We start from the raw sequence: 20515 nt of genomic DNA on the forward strand, positions 1-20515 counted from the left end.
CAGAAAATTTAGACTGAAACTGGTCATTAGCAAACACTCAAAACTGGCAGTAAGTAGTTAATCAATTTTCATATTCTTATGACACTGGTTGACTACATGGAAAGTACAGGAGCTCTGACTGGTAATAATGTGTGAGACCCATGACAAGTTTTAACGATTTCAGATTACTATTCAGCCCAGCCATACCTTGTGAAGGAAATGTTGCTGTGTAAACGTTTATAATTTTTCACTTAACAGTCGTACGATGGTGTAGGTGTGCGGACGAGGGGGAATGTAGCCGACGACAATGCTGAGCCGATGTTTTTGCTGCTGTTTGAGAGCCCCGAGTCGTCTCTAGACCCACGGGTAGTTATGGGACACGTAATAGTTGCAATTGCAGCTTCCCCCACCTGTCCACTTCTATCGTGCTCTCAATACTCGCTTGTAAACATATTTGGTGCGCACACACTGGCGGGACCATAGCTGGTCACCACGTCTCAGGGAGCGCCCGAAAAACAGTTCCGCCCATTTTCGTGACTGAAGCTGCTCTGCCTCCTCCCTGCTCGCAAAGGACACAGACTCTCCATACCCAAAGATAAACAACGGCACACTACTGCCAATTCGTCTTTGCTATCGATAAATTTAAATAAAGTTCCCTTGGCAATTTACAATATTTTCATTATAATTACAATCAATTATATAGAACCAGAAATATATACACTATTACATTGATTACGTATTACAAACAGTTTCTGTAACAAAGCTTACAGATCCAGAATCAGGAGTATAGAACAAGTTATCGACAGTTGTTAAACGGCGGAAACTTTGCATGGTGCAGCAGGTATTTTATCTCCATTTTCGGTGTTACACCTGTCACTTTTGTTTCTGCTGCACCAGTAAGAAAATAACCCGTAGGGGGACAGCATTAGTTTCTGCAGTGTGTCCCTCACAAAAGTTTTGTCCACTATTGAATCTTATTCATTTCCCTGGATCACCAGAGAGGCTGCTAAGGCGCTGGATCACCGTGGCAAAGCCTTATAAGCTGATATCGCACCCTACCATTCGCGTACCACGTGACGCAGTGCACTCGGTTAGGATTCCCGTCACTTGCTTTCACACGGGCGAGCTGCCGCCGGGATAGACCCAAGAGGCGCGTGGCCATGCTACTTGTTTGACGAAAGTGCAGAAGTGGGAGTGGTCAAGAGTAAGGGTAGCGTATCTCGCCTGCGCACTTCGTGGCTCAGGGACCAATCTGCAAGAAAGAGCTCGCGGGTGGCCTTTCACTCGGAGCAAGTGACTGTGTCGTTAGGTGGGGTAGAACCACTCACCCGCGGCAATTTCCGCCAAGCGATGCGAAATTTATTCGCCAGAGCCAAGTTGAGACACAAGCAGATCAGCCTTTGGTGTGCAGTGCTCTGTAGGCCATCAGAATTCTATTTACATCTCCTGGATAAGAGATGGAACAAGACTATTCTGCATTTCCATATCGTATCTGTTGAGTAAATTGTGACGATGCGTATTTATGTGTCACTTTATAGCTGAGACAGACTATTACCCCGAGTTTTATGAGTTGTCATGTGGCAAACTGACACTAGTCATAGTTTTGTTTCCAGTATGTACCGTGTTGTTTCACCAGGAGACACAAGACAAGCATCTGAAGTTGCTTGGATAAGGTCACCGACACTTGTTTGTTTGTTTATGTGTGTGTGTGTGTGTGTTTGTGTGTCTGCAGTGGCCAGAGAGCTGACGGGATTCTGAAGAAATTCTCTACAGAGAAACAAAGTGCGTCATAGGTGGACCTAAGTCCATGTCGTGCGTTTCAAATGAATTTCATGTTGTAATTGTTAAGTGTACTTGATGATCATTTCTCTATATGTCACATTTTCAGTGAATAAATGGAACATACTATTTCGTCGGATTGAAGAATATCAACATGTTGTGCAAGGATTAATTTACTGATAATTAATTAAAGCCTCAGCAGCAGACCTCGATGGGGACACCTGAAAAAGTGTGCCACGACTGTTCTTTCGAGGACAGTTACTATATTCATATATAGTTAAAGGCTACTCCGCCATTAACCTTCGTCTGAGCGAATGTGCATAGGTTGCCCGAATTCTTTCGGGAATCGTCACCTTAGTTGGCGCGAGTAATGAGTGGATGGGCAAATATCGAATGGGAACATTACGTATGTAGATTGTGGACAGTGGGGAATGTGGCTCTCACGGGAAGCGTGCAAGGGATAAGTCCCTGCAATGTCGCTATTAATTTGGGTCCTTGGTGGCTGAGATGGATAGAGCGTATGCCTTGTAGGCAGGAGATCCCGGGTTCGTGTCCCGGTCGGGGCACACATTTTCAGCTGTCACCTTCGAGGTATGTCAACAACACCTGTCAGCAACCGAAGGTTCAATTAATTATCATTTAATTTAGAGAAGCTCCACGGTCATCAATGGTATCTGTTCTTTAGAGAATAGTTATTATCTACATATATAATTAATTTACCAGTTGATAAGTTGAAGATCAATTTTTTATTTGGTATTGTGGAGATACATGACCCGTCAGATCTGTGATTTTGACCCTGAGAATTTCTGATGATAGGTGCATGGTTAAATATCAAACAGATACGCACAGTATAGTCGTGTTGCAGGCGTCTGTAAATGTTGAAACACTCTTAAAACTATTTTGTTGTGCGGAAAAATAATATAAAAGTTTCACAAGAAATTATTTGTTTCGATCGTTCTTAATGGCCATCATAAAAGGAAACTCTAAATGTGTGAACACATGCATAAATCAATAAAGTTTTCGTTTGTTCTTAAACTGTAATACCAAATAATTCCCAGCGTTCAACACTGAGAATGATATCGTCTCAGAGTGACTGTGAGTGAACAACTGCTTCCTCTTACGATCTAAAGATAGTCAGTGACGAATGAATCCGGTAACTTATTAAGATTTCTAGTGATCATGCTGGGGCAAGGCTGTTCAATAACGTAAGAATCGCAATTGATTCGGTTTATTGCACTGAAGTGACCAATAAATCATCGTACAAGCGATAGCTTTTGCATATCTGATTAAAGGATTCTGGGGTAAGACTCTAACAGTCGCCTGTCGGAAAGAAACGATTATATTAGCGAAGTCGATCCGTGACTGTCGTAATGCTATAATGAAAGACTGATGGCACTGTAGATGGAAATTTCGACGGGGTTGAAAGCAAATTGATAGGAAATATCCGAAAGCAAGTCTTCAGAGTGAAGCTTGAAGTTATTGAAATCCTCTAAAAATCACTTTTCTGTTCCTACGGATGATCTGGTTGTCGTGGATTGATCTCACCACATTAATTTTCAGGTGGAGGCTGAAGCGGTAGCAAAATCAGTCACTGATGGCACACGAGCGACAGTCGTCTGCGGCTATTTTCAGGTCAGCCCGAAATCCTTCCGTGTCGCTCATTTCGTCTGCTTGGAGGTGTACCCTGATCCCGAAGGAGACTCGCTGTCGTGAAGTCTGCTGGAGAAGGCTTCCAGCAAATAAAGCTCGCGGTGGTGAAGTAATTTTGTACCGTACTTGTGTTTCAGCGTTTTGCGTCCTTTTCTTTGTTCAGATTGGCTGTGCTGAGGACACAACGAATGCCGACCAGCAAATATATTCCTTAAAAGATGTTCGTCCCATTCCCTGAGTTTTTCTTCATGTTGTTAACCAGTAACGTGCTTCGTTCAATTTAATGCTGAAGAAACGCACCTGTCTCTCTCTCTCTTCATTGAGGAGTGAAGTTGTACATCAGCACAGTCGAATTTCTCTAACTTCTATCTTATTTACGTTAGACAATCCTTGCAGTGCGCCTGCCTCTGTGACCGAGAGGTTCTAGGCGCTTCAGTCAGGAACCGCGTTGCTGCTACGGTCGCAGGTTCGAATCCTGCCTCGGGCATAGATGTGTGTGATGTCCTTAGTTATTTAGGTTTAAGTAGTTCTAAGTCTCCCCAAAATAACTGATGATGGTCGAAGTAGCGAGGATATAAAATTTAGACTGGCAATGGCAAGGAAAGCGTTTCTGAGGAAGGAATTTGTTAACATCGAGTATAGATTTAAGTGTCAGGAAGTTGTTTCTGAAACTATTTGTATGGAGTGTAGCCATGTATAGAAGTGAAACATGGACGATAAATAGTTTGGACAAGAAGAGAAGAGAAGCTTTCGAAATATGGTGCTGCAGAAGAATGCTGAAGATTAGATGGGTAGATAACATAAATAATGAGGAGGTATTGAATAAGATTTGGGAGAAGAGAAGTTTGTGGCACAACTTGACTAGAAGAAGGGATCGGTTGATAGGACATGTTCAGAGGCATCAAGGAATCACCAATTTAGTATTGGAGGGCAGCGTGGAGGGTAAAAATCGTAGAGGGAGGCCAAGAGACGAATACACTAAGCACATTCAGAAGGATGTAGGTTACAATAGTTACTGGGAGATGAAAAAGCTTGCACAGGATAGAATAGCATGGAGAGCTGAATCAAACAAGTCTCAGGACTGAAGACTACAACAACAACTAAGTCCAGGGGACTAATGACCTCAGATGTTAAGTCTCATAGTGCTTAGAGCCATTTGATCCATTAGAATCTTGCAGTCCTTAGTTTGCGTGAATATTTAGTTTGCAAAACGTCGATGGTTCAAATGGTTCAAATGGCTCTGAGCGCTATGGGACTTAACACCTGAGGTCATCAGTCCCCTAGAATTTAGAACTACTTAAACCTAACTAACCTAAGGACATCACAAACATCCATGCCCAAGGCAGGATTCGAACCTGCGAGCGTAGCAGTCGCGCAGTTCCGGACTGAGCGCCTAGAACCGCGAGACCACCGCGGCCGGCAAACGTCGATGTTCGGCGGAGCCCCACACTTACAAACGGGACCGAAACTGTGAGCTCTCACTCTTTTATATAGATATTCTCTTTAGCATCTGGCGTGGTCTAAAGAAACACAGTGTTCTACATTCTGACAGTTATTCCAGTCCATCTCGGCGTGGTGCTTCTCTTGCTACGTATTACAAAATTTCGTGGGTTGTAGAATGTTCTTTATGAACTTAACAACGACGCGTTTCGCACGGATATGACATCATCAGGTTATGTTAAAAGATCAGAAATTTTCTGCCAAAAATCATCCGTCAAGAAGGCATGCCACCCATAAAACATACTAAAAGGCAACGTCATGGAGGCAGCGAAAAGAGTAACAGCGCAGAACAGTACCTCGCGTGCAAACTGTAAACAGCCATACACTTCAACAGCCCCAGAGGTCCGTCCGTATTCATATAGAACATTCATGTGAATGTAAATTGTCTTTTAATACTTCCTATGCGATATCACGGCTTCTTGACGGATGCTTCTTGCAGAACATTTCTGATCTTTAAACATAACCTGATGATGCCATATCGGGGCGAAACGCGTCGTTCTTAAGTTGATAAAGAATATTCTGCAACCTACGACTGTTTTTAAATAGTACTTTACCTTCTGGTCACAATATAATAATTCAGGAACATGCTAAAAGAACAGTTCTCAACTATTCACCTGCGTATCGCAAAAATAGTAACTGCCGCAAGGCTTTACTCCACAGGAGATTGTATTAATGGTGTCTTTGTGGCGTCCGGCTTCCAGCTGCGGCATCTCTCAGGAAGTCCAGTGACTGAACGGCATTGACCATTCGGTACAAAATTACTTCATCACCGGGATCCTCCTCTGTGAGACTTCACCATCGCCAGCCTCCGTTGGCGTCAGGGTTCACGTCGGAGCAGGTCATCTGAGGGACTCGGAAATAATTCCAGCTGACCTGAATTTAGCGGGCAGCTGAGGGTCGTTGGTGTGCCGCCAAAACGTTTTGGCTTCCACCTAATGGCGAGAAAAAAATGGTTCAAATGGCTCTGAGCACTATGGGACTCAACATCTGAGGTCATTACTCCCCTAGAACTTAGAACTACCTAAACCTAACTGACCTAACGACATCACACACATCCACGCACGAGGAAGGATTCGAAACTGCGACCGTAGCTGTCGCGTGGTTCCCGACTGAAGCGCCTAGAACTGCCCGGCCACACGGGCCAGCGAACACAGCGAGATCGAGTCTTGACAGCGAAGTGATCCATAGCGACAGTGAAGTCATTTTTAGAGACACACACTTGTCCATGGTCCGTACTTGACAGTGTGTTTAAAGTTCTGTGCTATGTTCCTTCAGACGTGAGTGAATTTCTGAAGAAACAGACACTGCTGACGATTTATAGTCGAATTAAATCATGAAACGTATTTGTAAACTGTCAGTATGGTACCACCGACAACTGTACAGTTTACTGATAAGAACTTAAATTTTGTGCCGGAATGGGACCCGAATCCGGATTTTCCAGGTTACGCAAGCGGTCGCCTTAGCCACTTCGGCTACCCAAGGACGCTTCACAGACAAACCCAAATTTCCAGGGAACGACTTCTTTAGTTTTCTTGTCAGATTGCATTGACTTTGGCATCAGTGCAGTGTCTGTATTGGACAGTGTCTTCAAAGTTTGATGCAATGTCCCTTCTCACAGGCATGCATATGTCTGTCTGGTATAGACACTACACTAATGTGCATCATTCCAAAGCCAAGGAAAACTGACGAGAAAATTAAATAAGATCCTCCATGTGCGGGAATCACATAATTGAGTGATTACTGTAATATGAAATCACTGGGACAGATGAAAGTTTGTGCGTTTCCTTTGAAGCATGCTGAAGTAGTAAACGCGACCGCTCACGTAAAGCGGGAAGTCTAGGCTTGGTTCCCTGTCCAGCATTGGTTTCCATTCGTTTCCAGCACATTGTGTAGCTGTGGTGGTTCCGCATTCCCAGTTTGCGAATACATTTCATTTCATCTAGAGAATATCAATAACCTCGAGCCCCACTTTGAGGACATGCTTTCAGACTGGTGTTGCGAATTTGCTTTCAACTCCTGCGACAGATAACACGCATTTCCTTCTACAGCACCGTCTGTGTTTTATTCTAACACTGCGAAAATCATGGTACAACTTTGAAAATGTAATTGTTTCATTTTACAACGTGGTTGTTACAATTTCGATCATGGTAGAACTTGGAAAATGTAATTGTTTCATTTGTATATATGATTATTAATTTTATTTTGTTTTTGACTTCTGTATATCTGTTGTAAACTCTGACCTTCGCTTTCTCGCAATGTAATTTTACGGTTTCTCAAAATTTCATTCTGCTGAAGACACCTTTGGAGATGTCGAAAACCTAGCTCAGTGTACCAACAGTTATTTGGAACCGGTTGGCTGTGTAATTCCTATGTTTGAAGATTTTTAACAATCCTTCCCCACGCGCTTTCACTCAGATGTGCCAATGTTTTACTTTAGAATCGATAAAGCTTGTCAGATGATTTGTGAGTCACTTCAATGCAATGAACCGAATTAACTGTCATTTTTCATTCGTTTAGTTTACACTAAGCTCCTGATTCTTTATTTTAGAGAGTGTATAACTGATCTATGTCAGATGATAGGGCTATTTAGCATGTATTTTAACTGACCAAAGAAGTATTCGCAAGCAATACACTGTACATACAAAAGAAAGCGATCGCACAAACTCTCCATAAAACTGGAGCATATGCTATCTTTAAACTTCCAATGTCTCGTGACATTTTTCTCTTTAAACCAATAGTTTTCATGTATTCGTGTAGTCCACGAAGAGCAACTACTCTTGGTACCTTGTGCGAGGATGTAGAAAACGTTTAATGCATGTTCTGCACTGCAGCTACGCACAAGACACACTCCGCACTCGTTACGAATTAAGACAATACCTTTGTCTATATTTCTGTGACTACAACGTCGTAAAACGGTCAGTCTTTTGAGTCAGATTTTCTGCCGAAAATTAGCACGGGACTAAATGTAGATATTTGGATGCTGTTTGTATTCAAGGAATTTCACTCTGCAGTGTGGTTGAGCCACATTTTCTATATATTTAGTGCGCAGATCCTCCACCGCACCATAATGATTGGTATAGATGGCTGCTTAGCAGAGGATCTGGGTTCGATTCCCGGTACCAACAAAAAGTTTTCGTTGGTGGGAGAACTGGTACGGGTGCAGTCAGACTCATGATGCCAACTGAGGAGCCACTTGAATGAGAAGTAGCTTCTCCCTGGTCCGGAATGTCGACAACATGACGTGCTGACCGCACATCGCATACCGTATACCGCATATCGCATCCACGTGAAACATCAAGGCAAGAGATGACTCGGTGGCCGGTCGGCATCCCTTGAGCTGTCAAGGCCTGATAGATGAGTTCTTTTGTATGCGTAGGCACCGAAGAAACGGTCCCCAAGACATCCAGTGCCCTCTGGTGGAGGCAGCTATGTTGCTGTTGCGAAATGCACATGTGATACAGCAGTCAGGGATAATAATATTCTACGCCCAGCGCATGAGGTATGTCGACATGGTGTGTGCTGGTGAAACTGGTAAACAAAGACTGTGCTTCTGTAAGACACTGTACTCCTATTCCGGAGGAGGATGGTTGAAATCCCACTCTACCCATCCAGGATTAATATTCCTGAGATTTAAAAAGGCTCGATCAATTTCGTGTCCTTACATTTTCTTGTGTTCCATCACTATTGATCCTACTGTCGACGCAGAGTTGTATGCTAATCTTTCTCCATCCTAAACAAGAACTATACAAGAACTATCCTGATTATCCAGCGAATCCATATAACAGAACCATGGTTGTTTCGTAGGTAGTTAATGAAGAGCATCTCATATTGATTCCACATTTTTCGATTTCAGCACGGCTTCCGAAAGCGTTTCTCTAAGTGGTTTCTAATCAACGTGCGTGCTCATTGAATGTCGTCTCGGTTATCTGAATAGAAAGGTAATTTTCTGTCAGAAATATCACAGTTCGTAGCAACTGATGGGAACGCATCCAGTGAAATCTGCGCAGGCATTGCAAAAGAACACGTTGCAGACCATTCTTGTCCTTGATTTACATAAATAGCTCAGAAGACCAGCTGCGCAGGTCTCTAGAGTCAAAAATGAATTAGAAGGTGTGTGAATCCATGTAAGAAGTGGAAATTAATCATGGGAAATATTTCTACGAAGTTATTCGCTCGAGATACTTCCACTGAATTTATGTTACGTCTTAAGTAACACCAATTCCGAAACAATCAAGTCAAAGAAAGATGTATGATGTAGCTATGAAGTTGAACAGCAGTCTGCATTTGTGGGCAGAACACTTAGAAGGAGGCTCATACGCACTAAAAATTGCTTCCCTCTTAAGAGATTTTTTTAGAAGTATAATACTCTTACTAGATATGGTTGACGGTAGACAGCGAAAAAGTTCAAAGAATGGAGGCAGGTTTCATGTAATGACGAAATATGGAAGAGTGTCGCAGATGAGATAAGTGCGCTAGGATCAGACTCATTAAAACGACGGTATATTTTTTTTCCCTCAACATCCACTCTCGAAGTTTTAAAAAGCAGAAGTAGATTCAAAGCGCTAAAAATTTTATAACCTAAATAAGAACGAATGACGAACGCGACTAATATAAGATAAATCTGATTCGCCCAAAAGATTTTAAGTGTTCTGTTTTCCCATGTGCTATTCGATTGTGAAAGGATAGAATATAGCTTGAAATTGACACCATGAAGCCTCCTCGAAGCACAAGTGTGAACTGAAAATTGATCATGTAGATGTACATTTGTTGTACGTGGCTAAAGTGGAGTGCTGGTCCGTTTCTATCAGCGAAGTGTGAAACCGCAGTCATAAATCCACGCTCGAGGCAGGAAGTATCGTACCTCTGTGAAAAATCAAGTCACCGCTATCAGCGGTGCACACCGGCTTGCCCGCTTTTAACGTCACGCCAGGACCGAAAACGACAGGAACAGATAATTGCAGATGTGGAATCGGTATCGGCTGTGCTTTTATTTGTATTCGCCGTCGCTAACGTATCAGAATTGTTCCCGATCGTTAAGCTATCTTACCATGCGGGATGGATTCGAACACTTATCTCATTGTCGTAATTGCTTTAGTATTTGGGGGCAGTATTAGAGCAGTCGCTGGGCCTTGGTAGTTAACATGGACTCAGCTGTCTCGGACTAACAGACTCAGTTTTCCGTTGAAAGCCGATAATGAACATGTTACTCACAGACAGCAATGAGATAGTGAGTTCAGTTTCTTGCTGCCTCACCCCAGGGAACGATAGGACATTACAAAACTTTATATATCAGCTGCATGGATACGAACACCTGTCACAACTTTCGCAAATGCTTTCGTATATTTGGGAACATTATCCCACCAGCCTACGAATAAAAAGAGTGGGGTACTCCGGCCACCTTAATAATAACAAAGAAAGCTTTAAAAACTGGAAAACAGGGGCTGAATTTGATCTGGAGATCTGATTCCTGTAGTCAGGAAAGTGACCAGAAACGAATGGAGGATGCGATGGGAGACTAAGAGCTTTCCAAGAACTGCTGTTAAGAGACAATATACCCATAAACCTCCAAGCCACATTCGTGGGCTAATAAGTGCAATTTGTTTGGCTAGTCCAAATTGTGTATACAGCATCACAATCGAAGCAACTGCGATACTGCAGTTGCTGCATTTTTCATGTGCTATAATGACTACCTTCGAGGTTCCCATGAAGTTATGGTTCAACAAGATAACGCAAGGCCACACAGTGTCATTTCTAGTGCACCTACGTGAGAGGATGTTGCAATGTTGTCCTGGTCAGCACGTTTCCCAGATCTCTTGTCCGTTTAAAATGTTTTGTCGTAGGTTACGGAGAACCTGGCATGCCAGGAACATACCAGCCACTACGACAGATGAACCGTGCTATAAAGCTGAATCAGCGTGAAATGAGCTACCCGTAACAGTAATCCAAGCCTGCGTCACTCAGTGCACAGCCTGGTTATAGTAGAGTTGGTGGAAGACTTTCCCTGGACTTTGCCGTGGGCCTGACACGGTTGCTTCACATGTCACCATCAGGTAGCCACATAATGCAACTTTTTCTACGACTCTTGGGCAACGACTCATTGGTGTTGCAGCTCTGTAGACGACTATTGTTCCTGCTGGAAGTCGTTTGCCGTTCGCAGTCGAAAGCTGGCAACAGTGCAGTCGAAACCTGGCAACAGCGCTGCAAGCTGTCAGGGGTTTTTGCCGACTCAGCTACTGAGCTCTTATCACTGCCAATGGGGGAAACATACATACTTCAGTTCGCATCCTGTGTACCGCTAACCAAGTATTTGATCATGAATTCTTACTACTATAATGCATACATACAGTAAATAAGACTTCGTTATTTGCTGTCCTTCCTGTTGTTGCGTTTTAATGGCCAGCAACATATGTTGGGATAGCCAAAGGGTAACTGTAAACTATCTGATAAAAACTATGTGGACAACTACACTACTGGACATTAAAATTGCTACACGAAGAAGAAATTCAGATGATAAACTGGTATTCATTGGACAAATATATTATACTAGAACTGACATGTGATTACATTTTCACGCACTTTGGGTGCATAGATCCTGAGAAAGCAGTACCCAGAACAATCAACTCTGGCCGTAATAACGGCCTTCATACGACTGAGCATTGGGTCAAACAGAGCTTGGATGGCGTGTACAGGTACAGCTGCCCATGCAGCTTCAACAAGATACCACAGTTCATCAAGAGTAGTGACTGGTGTACTGTCACGAGCCAGTTGCTCGGCCACCATTGACCAGACGTTTTCAGTTGCAGAGAGATCTGGAGAACGTGCTGGCCGGGGCAGCAGTCAAACATTTTCTGTATCCAGAAAGGCCCGTATGGGACCTGCAACATGCGGTCGTGCATTATCCTGCTGAAATGTAGGTTTTCGCAAGGATCGAATGAAGGGTAGAGCCACGGGTCGTAACACATCTGAAATGTAACGTCCACTGTTGAAATTTCCGTCAATGCGAACAATAGGTGACCGAGACGTTTAACCAATGGCACACCATACCAACAACCCGGGAGATACGCCAGTATGGCGATGACGAATACACGCTTCCAATTTGCGTTCACTGCAATGTCGCCAAACATGGATGCGACGATCATGATGCTGTAAACAGAACCTGAATTTGTCCGAAAAATGACGGTTTGACATTCGTGCACCTAGGTTCGTAATTAAGTACATCATCGTAGGCGCTCTGATGCAGCGTCAAGGGTAGCCTCAGACATGGTCTGCAAGCTGATAGTCCATGTTGCTGCTAACGTCGTCGAACTGTTCGTGCAGATGGTTGTTGTCTTGCAAACGTCCACATCTGTTTGGCATCGAGACGTGGCTGCACAATCCGTTACAGCCATGCGGATAAGATGCCTGTCATCTCGACTGCTAGTGATACGAGGCCGTTGGAATCCAGCGCGCCGTTCCGTATTACCCTCCTGAACCCACCGATTCCATATTCTGCTAGCAGTCATTGGATCTCGACCAACGCGAGCACCAATATCGCGATACGATAAACCGCAATCGCGATAGGCTACAATCCGACCTTTATCAAAGTCGGAAACGTGACGGTACGTATTTCTCCTGCTTACACGAGGCATCCCAACAACGTTTCACCAGGCAACGCCGGTCAACTGCTGTTTGTGTATGACAATCGGTTGGAAACTTTCCTCATGTCAGCACGTTGTAGGTGTCACCAACGGCGCCAATCTTGTGTGAATGCTCTGAATAGCTAATCATTTGCATATCACAACATCTTCGTACTGTCGGTTACATTTCGTGTCTGTAGCACGTCATCTTTGTGGTGTACCAAATTTAATGGCCAGTAGTGTATTAGTGAATATTAATACAGGATATGTCCACCATTCCCCTTGATGACGGCTTAAACTCTGCTGGCAGCCCATTCCTCCTCAGGAGTCAAAAACATACAAGGAGTGATGTTGGAGGCTGGCGTGTGGTGCGAGGTGGTCGTTCTAAGTCGTCCCAAATGTATTACATTGCGTTCAGGCCGTGACTCTGTGCAGGCCAGTCCATTTCACGAATATTATTGTCCACAAACCATTGTCTCACGAATGCTGCAGTATGGCATGCTCCATTGTCATGCAGATACATCATATTCTCCGCATTGTTCCTCTACTGTGGTCAGTAGGCAATGCTATAACAAGTGGTCATATCTTTCGCATTTATAGATTTCTTAACTTTTATAAAGGAAACATGGAAAACACTCCCTTACCGTAACAATATGTCCTCTCTCTCTCTTACTGTCCTCACTACACGTGAACCGTCCAGTCGGAATGCCACAGGGAACAGCGTGATTGCTAACTCCAAATCATTCGATCCTACTTACACACTGTCCAGTGTCGCCATCTTTACCCAATCACAATAAGGAAAAGTGTACAGTCATTCTCACGAGTAAGAAAAGAATTCCGTTACATTTCAGTTACACGATAAATCACATAAATTTGAAGGCTGTCAATTTGACTATATACACAGGAATTACATTTACGAACGATTTAAATTGGAATGATTACGTAGATAATATTGTGGGGAAGAAAACCCAAATATTATGTTTTGTTGGGAGGACGATTAGAACACGCAGCTGCTAGGTCTACTGAAGAGACAGTCTACACTACGCTGCTTCGTCCTTTACTACAGTACTGCCATGATCCATGGGAAACTCAGAAGATGGTATTGACGAAGAACACTGAAAAATTTCAAAGAAAAGCTCGTTTTGTGTTATAGCAAAATAGAGGTGATTGTGCAACGGATATGATAAGCGAGTTGGGATGGCAGTCAATAAAACTAAGGAATTTTTCTTTAGAGCGAGAACTTGTCACAAAATTACAGTCACCAACCTCCTCCTATGAATGTGGATTTCAGCAACTGAAGACCTTTCTGCCATCTAAAATCTAAACACACCACGCACTTCACAAATGGCGGGATCTGCGATTGTTCCGACCACTGCGGTTTGCTCTCACCAACTGACAAACGACCACTTAATCAAACCAACACTGGAGTAGTTTCCTAAAGCGTCGGTAGAGATGGCTGCATGTGTGAAACTTCATTCAGCCCTACCATCAGTTTAACGCTGTTCACCCGACCTTATAGCTCTTCTCAGGTGTATTGGTGGGTGGCTGACAGTGCACTGTTGCCAGACCGTGAGTCACAAGCACTTGATAGTCAAATTTACCTCTGTTGATCTTTGTAAAAAATTATGCTATGGTGAAAACCATTACAATTACATTATTGATTTAGGCTATGGCAGTCACATCGTTATGGAAGCAATGTATGTGTAAATTATTTGTATTAAAGTTCAAATGGTTCAAATGGCTCTGAGCACTATGGGACTCAACTGCTGTGGTCATAAGTCCCCTAGAACTTAGAACTACTTAAACCTAACTAACCTAAGGACAGCACACAACACCCAGCCATCACGAGGCAGAGAAAATCCCTGACCCCGCCGGGAATCGAACCCGGGAACCCGGGCGTGGGAAGCGAGAACGCTACCGCACAACCACGAGATGCGGGCTGTATTAAAGTAATAAATAATGATCTTACCATTCAATTCGTTATTTGCTGTCTACAGCGTGTAAAATTATTATTACGCATGATATGTTTACATTAATTGTAAAAGTATGGTATATAAATCATTGACAAAAACGCATATCGTGGTAAAAAATACTGTAACTACTGGACGTTCAAGCAAATTAACACTCTGCATAACTGCTCAAACTTAGGTGTATTCAATTTTGAATGATAAATTCCTGACTTGTACGTTTTGCTATATCTGTAAACTAATTCACTTCCTTCCACAAAAACAGTCATCGCTGACCCCACAAGCACCAACAATCAGCCTAGTGAGTCCCACATTGGTTCGAATTCTGCATATGTACCTTAGTGAATGGTTTAGAGTAACCCAAGTTTCATCCAGGTAGAATATAGGTCAGATGTCACCTTAAGTACGCAACGAATTCATCATCCGCAAACATTTAATTCTGGTCATACAGACGCTTGTATTTAAATCCTATACCGTTTAATATGCGTCTCAAAGATATAACAGACGCAGTAAAATTTATTTTTTGAATTTACATTTTTCATCAATAATTCTAGTGATGGGCACCCGCCATTCACCTAAAGTTCGTATATTGTCCGCCTGAGAACGTCTATTGGTAAGTCGTTTAATTTCGTTAAAGAGCTGTGTTGTTTAACAATTTTCAACGGAGAACTGAAAGTTGGCGATTTGCCTCTCAGGACACGCGGGTAGGATAGTTCTTAAACCAACGCCAAGAACTGCAGCAGAAATATCCTGTATTGATATCAATGCTGTTGATTCTGTCTACCTTCCGCACATCTCTCCTAATGAGCGCACATGTACTCTCATTGTGGTGTCACCGCCAGACACCACACTTGCTAGGTGGTAGCCTTTAAATCGGCCGCGGTCCGTTAGTATACGTCGGACCCAAGTGTCGCCACTATCAGTGATTGCAGACCGAGCGCCGCCACACGGCAGGTCTAGAGACCCTTCCTAGTACTCGCCCCAATTGTACAGCCGACTTTGATAGCGATGGTTCACTGACAAATTACGCTCTCATTTGCCGAGACGATAGTTAGCATAGCCTTCAGCTACGTCATTTGCTACGACCTAGCAAGGCGCCATTACCAGTTACTATTGATGCTGTAAAACATGTACCGTCAAGAGCGATGTTCACCAATTATGGATTAAAGTTAAGTATTCCAGCAGCTACGTTCTTTTTTTACTAGTCTCAATTCCTTTAACTGTTCCAGACCTCACGCCAGCCTGCGTGAGCTAAAACGCCTGCCTTTCGGCTTCCTGTCATAGTGGGTTGGCTGTCCTGCCAATCCACAACACTCATGTTCAGAAGAAACAGAAGATCTTGAATGGCTAGAGGTAGAACCTACATTAGTAAGTTCTGCAGAAATGATTATCACTTGAACCATGTCAGACCGCGGGTTCAAGGTCAACATCGATACGGCAGTGCAACGCCACCTTCCGATAAAATGTGCCTGTGGATCTTGTTCTCGCTATAAACTGAAGCGGATGGAGACTGTGACTTGAGCAAAGGTGCGGGATTCCTCGCAGATGTATGCGCGAACCGTACCGTCAAATCAGTGAGTACGCAAGGGTTCATTATCGGCATGAGAGAGTGCGATGCATCCATCCGGGTAGCTGCTACTCGTATGGGACAAAGTGTTTTGGCAATGCAACGGTTGTATGCAGAATAGCTCACGGAAGGTCGTAGAACACGGCGAGATAGCTCAGGTAGCACCACCCACATCACCCTCACAGACCCTCCCCCCACCCACGAGAAGATCGACACCTCATCCGAATGGTATTGCAGAACGGATCTGCGTCCTCCTTAGATCTGGCGCAATAGCGGAACAGTGTAACAGTTCATACAATATCATGGGTGATAGCCCGTCGCTTATTATTTCGGCATGGCTTACATGCGCGTCGTCTACTTATTCGCCTACCTTTGACGAATGTGCAGAAACATCCTAGATGGCAATGGTGTATGGAACGACGTCACTGGGGACAAGTATGGCATCCGACTTTTCGGACAAATCCAGGTTCTGATGGTTTGCTAATGGTGGGCGCATTTTGGTTCGCCACAGACAGGGGATTCGGCTTCACTGTGACTGCATTCGCACAAGACATAGAGTGGCAACTCAAAGTCCTACGATGTGGGGTCCTATTGCGTACCAGCACAAATGACAGCGGTGCGTATCCAGTGTACTGTGATCAGTGTGACCTACGTGAATGGCATCCCGCGACCAGTAGCCATACATCTTCTTCACAACACCCCAGACGCAATTTTTCAGCAAGACAATGCTCGATCGCATGTTTCGGCACGAACACATGGCTTCTTGGTGTCACAGGATGTCAGCTTTTATGCAAACCTCCCTGAGCATACAAAGAATGCATATACATCTTTTATATACCTTTTTCATGATGTACTCGACAAGTCGCAGAGGTTGTGCGTGCGCAGTACCGTGCTCGGCGTTGTGCCACCATGTTTGTTTTAAAATTCCAATTCGATCTTGAGTGTTCTGTGGAGTGAGTTGTTGTGTTCGTTACGGTTTGTCGGTTTTTCTTTCTTCATCCAGAAGGGCCAGCGCACCAGCACATAAAAACGTACGAGGGGGCACCAAAATAAACCCGGAATAACAGTGCCGTAGGCGGAGCTTGTGTAGTACGCATTTCTGCCGCTAGGCGTGTATAGCGCTACTCATCGCCAGTTTAGAGCCGCATGTGTTGTCCAGATGGCTTGTTCTATTCATCCGAAATGACTGTTTTTGCTAGCGCTGTTTTGTTCCTGTTCTGTTTTTTTACTATGGCAAGTTTAAGTGAAACACGTGCAGCTGTGAATTTTTGTTTCCTGCTCTGTAAAAATGCTGCTGAAACCATTCTGATGTTGAAAACAACTTATCAACATGACTCTATGGCAATAACTCATGCGTACGAGTGGTTTACTCGATTTAGAAATGGTGATATGTCGATTGATGAAAAATCTCATTCTAGACGACCATCAACTGCCCGAATCAGTGAAAATATTGAAAAAATTCGAAAGCTTGTGGTCACAGGCCGGCGATAGACAATTGATCAACTGTCGGAGATTAGTGGGTTATCTTAGAGCTCGGTTCAGAGAATTTTAACGGAAGATTTGAGAACATAAGGGTTGGTGCCAAGTTTGTTCCTCTGGTTCTGACTGACAATCAAACAGAACGTCGAGTTGAGATATCTCACGCTTTAAAACAACGGCTTGAAACTCATCCATATTTTCCGCCGGAGTCTGGTAATGATTAATTGTACGATGGTTACGACCCAGAAACAAAGCAACAGTGAAGGCAATGGGAGTTGTCAATGTCAGCTCGTCCAAGAAAATAACGTCAGGTGAAATCAAACATCAAAACAAAGTTGGTTTGATTTTTTTATGCCGAGGGCATTGTTCATTCAGATTTTGTTTTCCCCTGGTCAGCTCGTACATGAGACCTCTTATTTGTAAGTTGTAAGAAGGATGGGTAACAGTATTCGTCAAAAAACATCCGATTTGTGGCAGATACGAGAGTAGTTCTTCCACAAAGATAATGCAACTGCGCATACAGCCATTTCTGTTACACAATTCTGGGCTAAAAATAGCACGGTTCTGCTGCCCCACGCAACTTACCCGCCTGACCTGGTTCTGTGCGGAATTTTTTTTTTTTCATTTCCAAGGGGCATGAAAGGACGCCGATATGACGACACTGAAGAAGTCAAGAAAATAAAACGAGGGAGGAGCTCCTAGGCATTTCCAAAGATGACTACAAGAAGGTTTCGAACAGTGGAAGCACAGGTGGGACAAATGTGTTAGCTGTATTTGAGAGTATTTTGAAAGGGGCAAGGTTGTTTTGTAAACAATTTGAAAATACACTGAAGCGTCAAAGAAACTGGTATAGACTTGCGTATTCAAATACAGAGGAATATAAACAGGCAAAATACGGCGCTGCGGTCGGCAGACCCTACAAAAGTCAACAAGTGCATGGCGCAGTTGTCAGATCGGTAATTACTGCTACAACGGCAGGTTATCATGATTTAAGTGGCTTTGAACGTGATGTTATAGCCCGCGCACGAGAGGTGCGACACAGGATCTCCGAGGTAGACATGAAGTGTTGACTTTCGGGTACGACCATTTCACGAGTGTAGCATGAATATCAGGAATCCGATAGGATATTAAGTCTGCAACATCGCGGCTGCCGGAAAGAGATCCCGCAAGAATTGGACCAACTACAAGTGAAGAGAATCGTTCAACGTGACAGAATTGCAACCTTCCGCAAATTCAACGGGACATCATTGCTATGGGCTTTCGTAGGAGGAAGCCCACTCGTGTGCCGTTGATGACTACACGACACAACGCTTGACGCTTCACGTGGACCTGTCAACACCGACATTGGACTGTTGTGGAATGGAAACATGTTACCTGGTCGGACGGGTCTCGATTCAAATTGTACCGAGCGGATGAAAGTGTATGGGTATGGTGACAACCTCACGAATCCACGGACCCTGCATGTCATCAGAGGACTGTTCAGGCCGGTGGAGCCACTGTTACGGTGTGGGGGGGTTTGCAATTCGTGTGACATGGGTCCCCTGATAAGTCTAGATACGTCTCTGACAGGTGACACGTTCGTAAACATCCGATCTGATCACCTGCTTCCATTCATGGTCATTGCGCTTTCCGACAGACTTGGGCATTTCCAGCAGGACAATACGAGACCCCACACGTCCAGAATTGCTACAGAATGGCTGCAGGGACTCTCTTCTGAGTCTACTTCCACAAAACTCCCCACACATGAACAGTAGTGAACATAACTGGGGTGCCTTGTAACGTGCTGTTTAGAAGAGATCCCCACCTTGTAACCTCCCCCACACTTATCGACCTTAATGACAGTGAAAAATGAAACCGCGTGTACCTAATGGGAATTTTGGAAAAGCAATCGTCACCGAAGTTAACCTGTCGGTAAAGAGGGAGGAAAGGGTTACATCTAAATGAAAGGAAAAATGCAAGTGAAACTGGTGGAAATTAATTTTGAAATAGGGATAAAGTTAATAAAGAAAGTAAATGTGCGGCCGTTACGTTAACAATCAACTAGCGGTAATTAGATATTTGAGATTTGGGGGAAATTACGGTCGGCAGTCCTATGGACAATTACTATAATAACTGAAAAAGAAAGGTTATTACACATATAATTAGCACTAGAAACGTGGCAACTGAAGGTTGACACGTGTAGTGTGAAAACTGAAAGTTTGTCAGAAGTAATAAATTTCGCTACACTTAATTTAGCAAAAGAATTAATGAAACCGGAAAATCGAAAGTTAATTTAGTGACTGAAGTTAATAGTGAGCTTTCTTTCTGAAGCACATCGAAATACAGTTAGTCTTGGACTACCTCAATAATCATTTCTATAGCTACTTGAATCTACGCAATTTAGAAAGAAGAGATTTAACTTTGAACTTGAATTAAACGATTCTGAACAATTAACAATAGTAAAATTTAGTACGTACCAAGCTGAGCTGCAGTCACAGGTAAGCTAAAATACGGTAACAAAACTCGCACTCTTAATTTGTGCTTGTGTAATCTAACTATTGTAGCCAGCTATGAATACTTAAATTGAACTTTGAAATTAAAGCAGTGAAATGGAATTATGCTGGCGTTTGAATTTCAACGACACTCGGGTTCATTTCGGAAAAGGAAGGGACCCTGCTTGGCAATGCAATTGGGACAATGAGCAACAAAGGTTCATGCTAAGTTGCTGTAATTTTGCGAGGCAAATGGAAGAATTTGAAAAGCTGAGGTCTGCCATACAATTCTGAAACTTTACGTGCTTTTAGTCTGCCTTGTTGGTTGATTGAAGGTTTGAAGCCGTCGATCGAGGAGGTGGCGACAGTCACTCATTGTCGGCCGTCGCTGTTGCAGAAGCTGGATGTTGGCGCGCCTTCTTCTCGACACGGTCACCAGGCGAAACGGGCTCTTGATGTGCGCCAGCTAATGCTTCCCGTCTGCGACACCATGTCAGATACTATCAT

This window comes from Schistocerca americana, chromosome 7, assembly GCF_021461395.2.
Source record: "Schistocerca americana isolate TAMUIC-IGC-003095 chromosome 7, iqSchAmer2.1, whole genome shotgun sequence".
Classification (NCBI taxonomy): domain Eukaryota; kingdom Metazoa; phylum Arthropoda; class Insecta; order Orthoptera; family Acrididae; genus Schistocerca; species Schistocerca americana.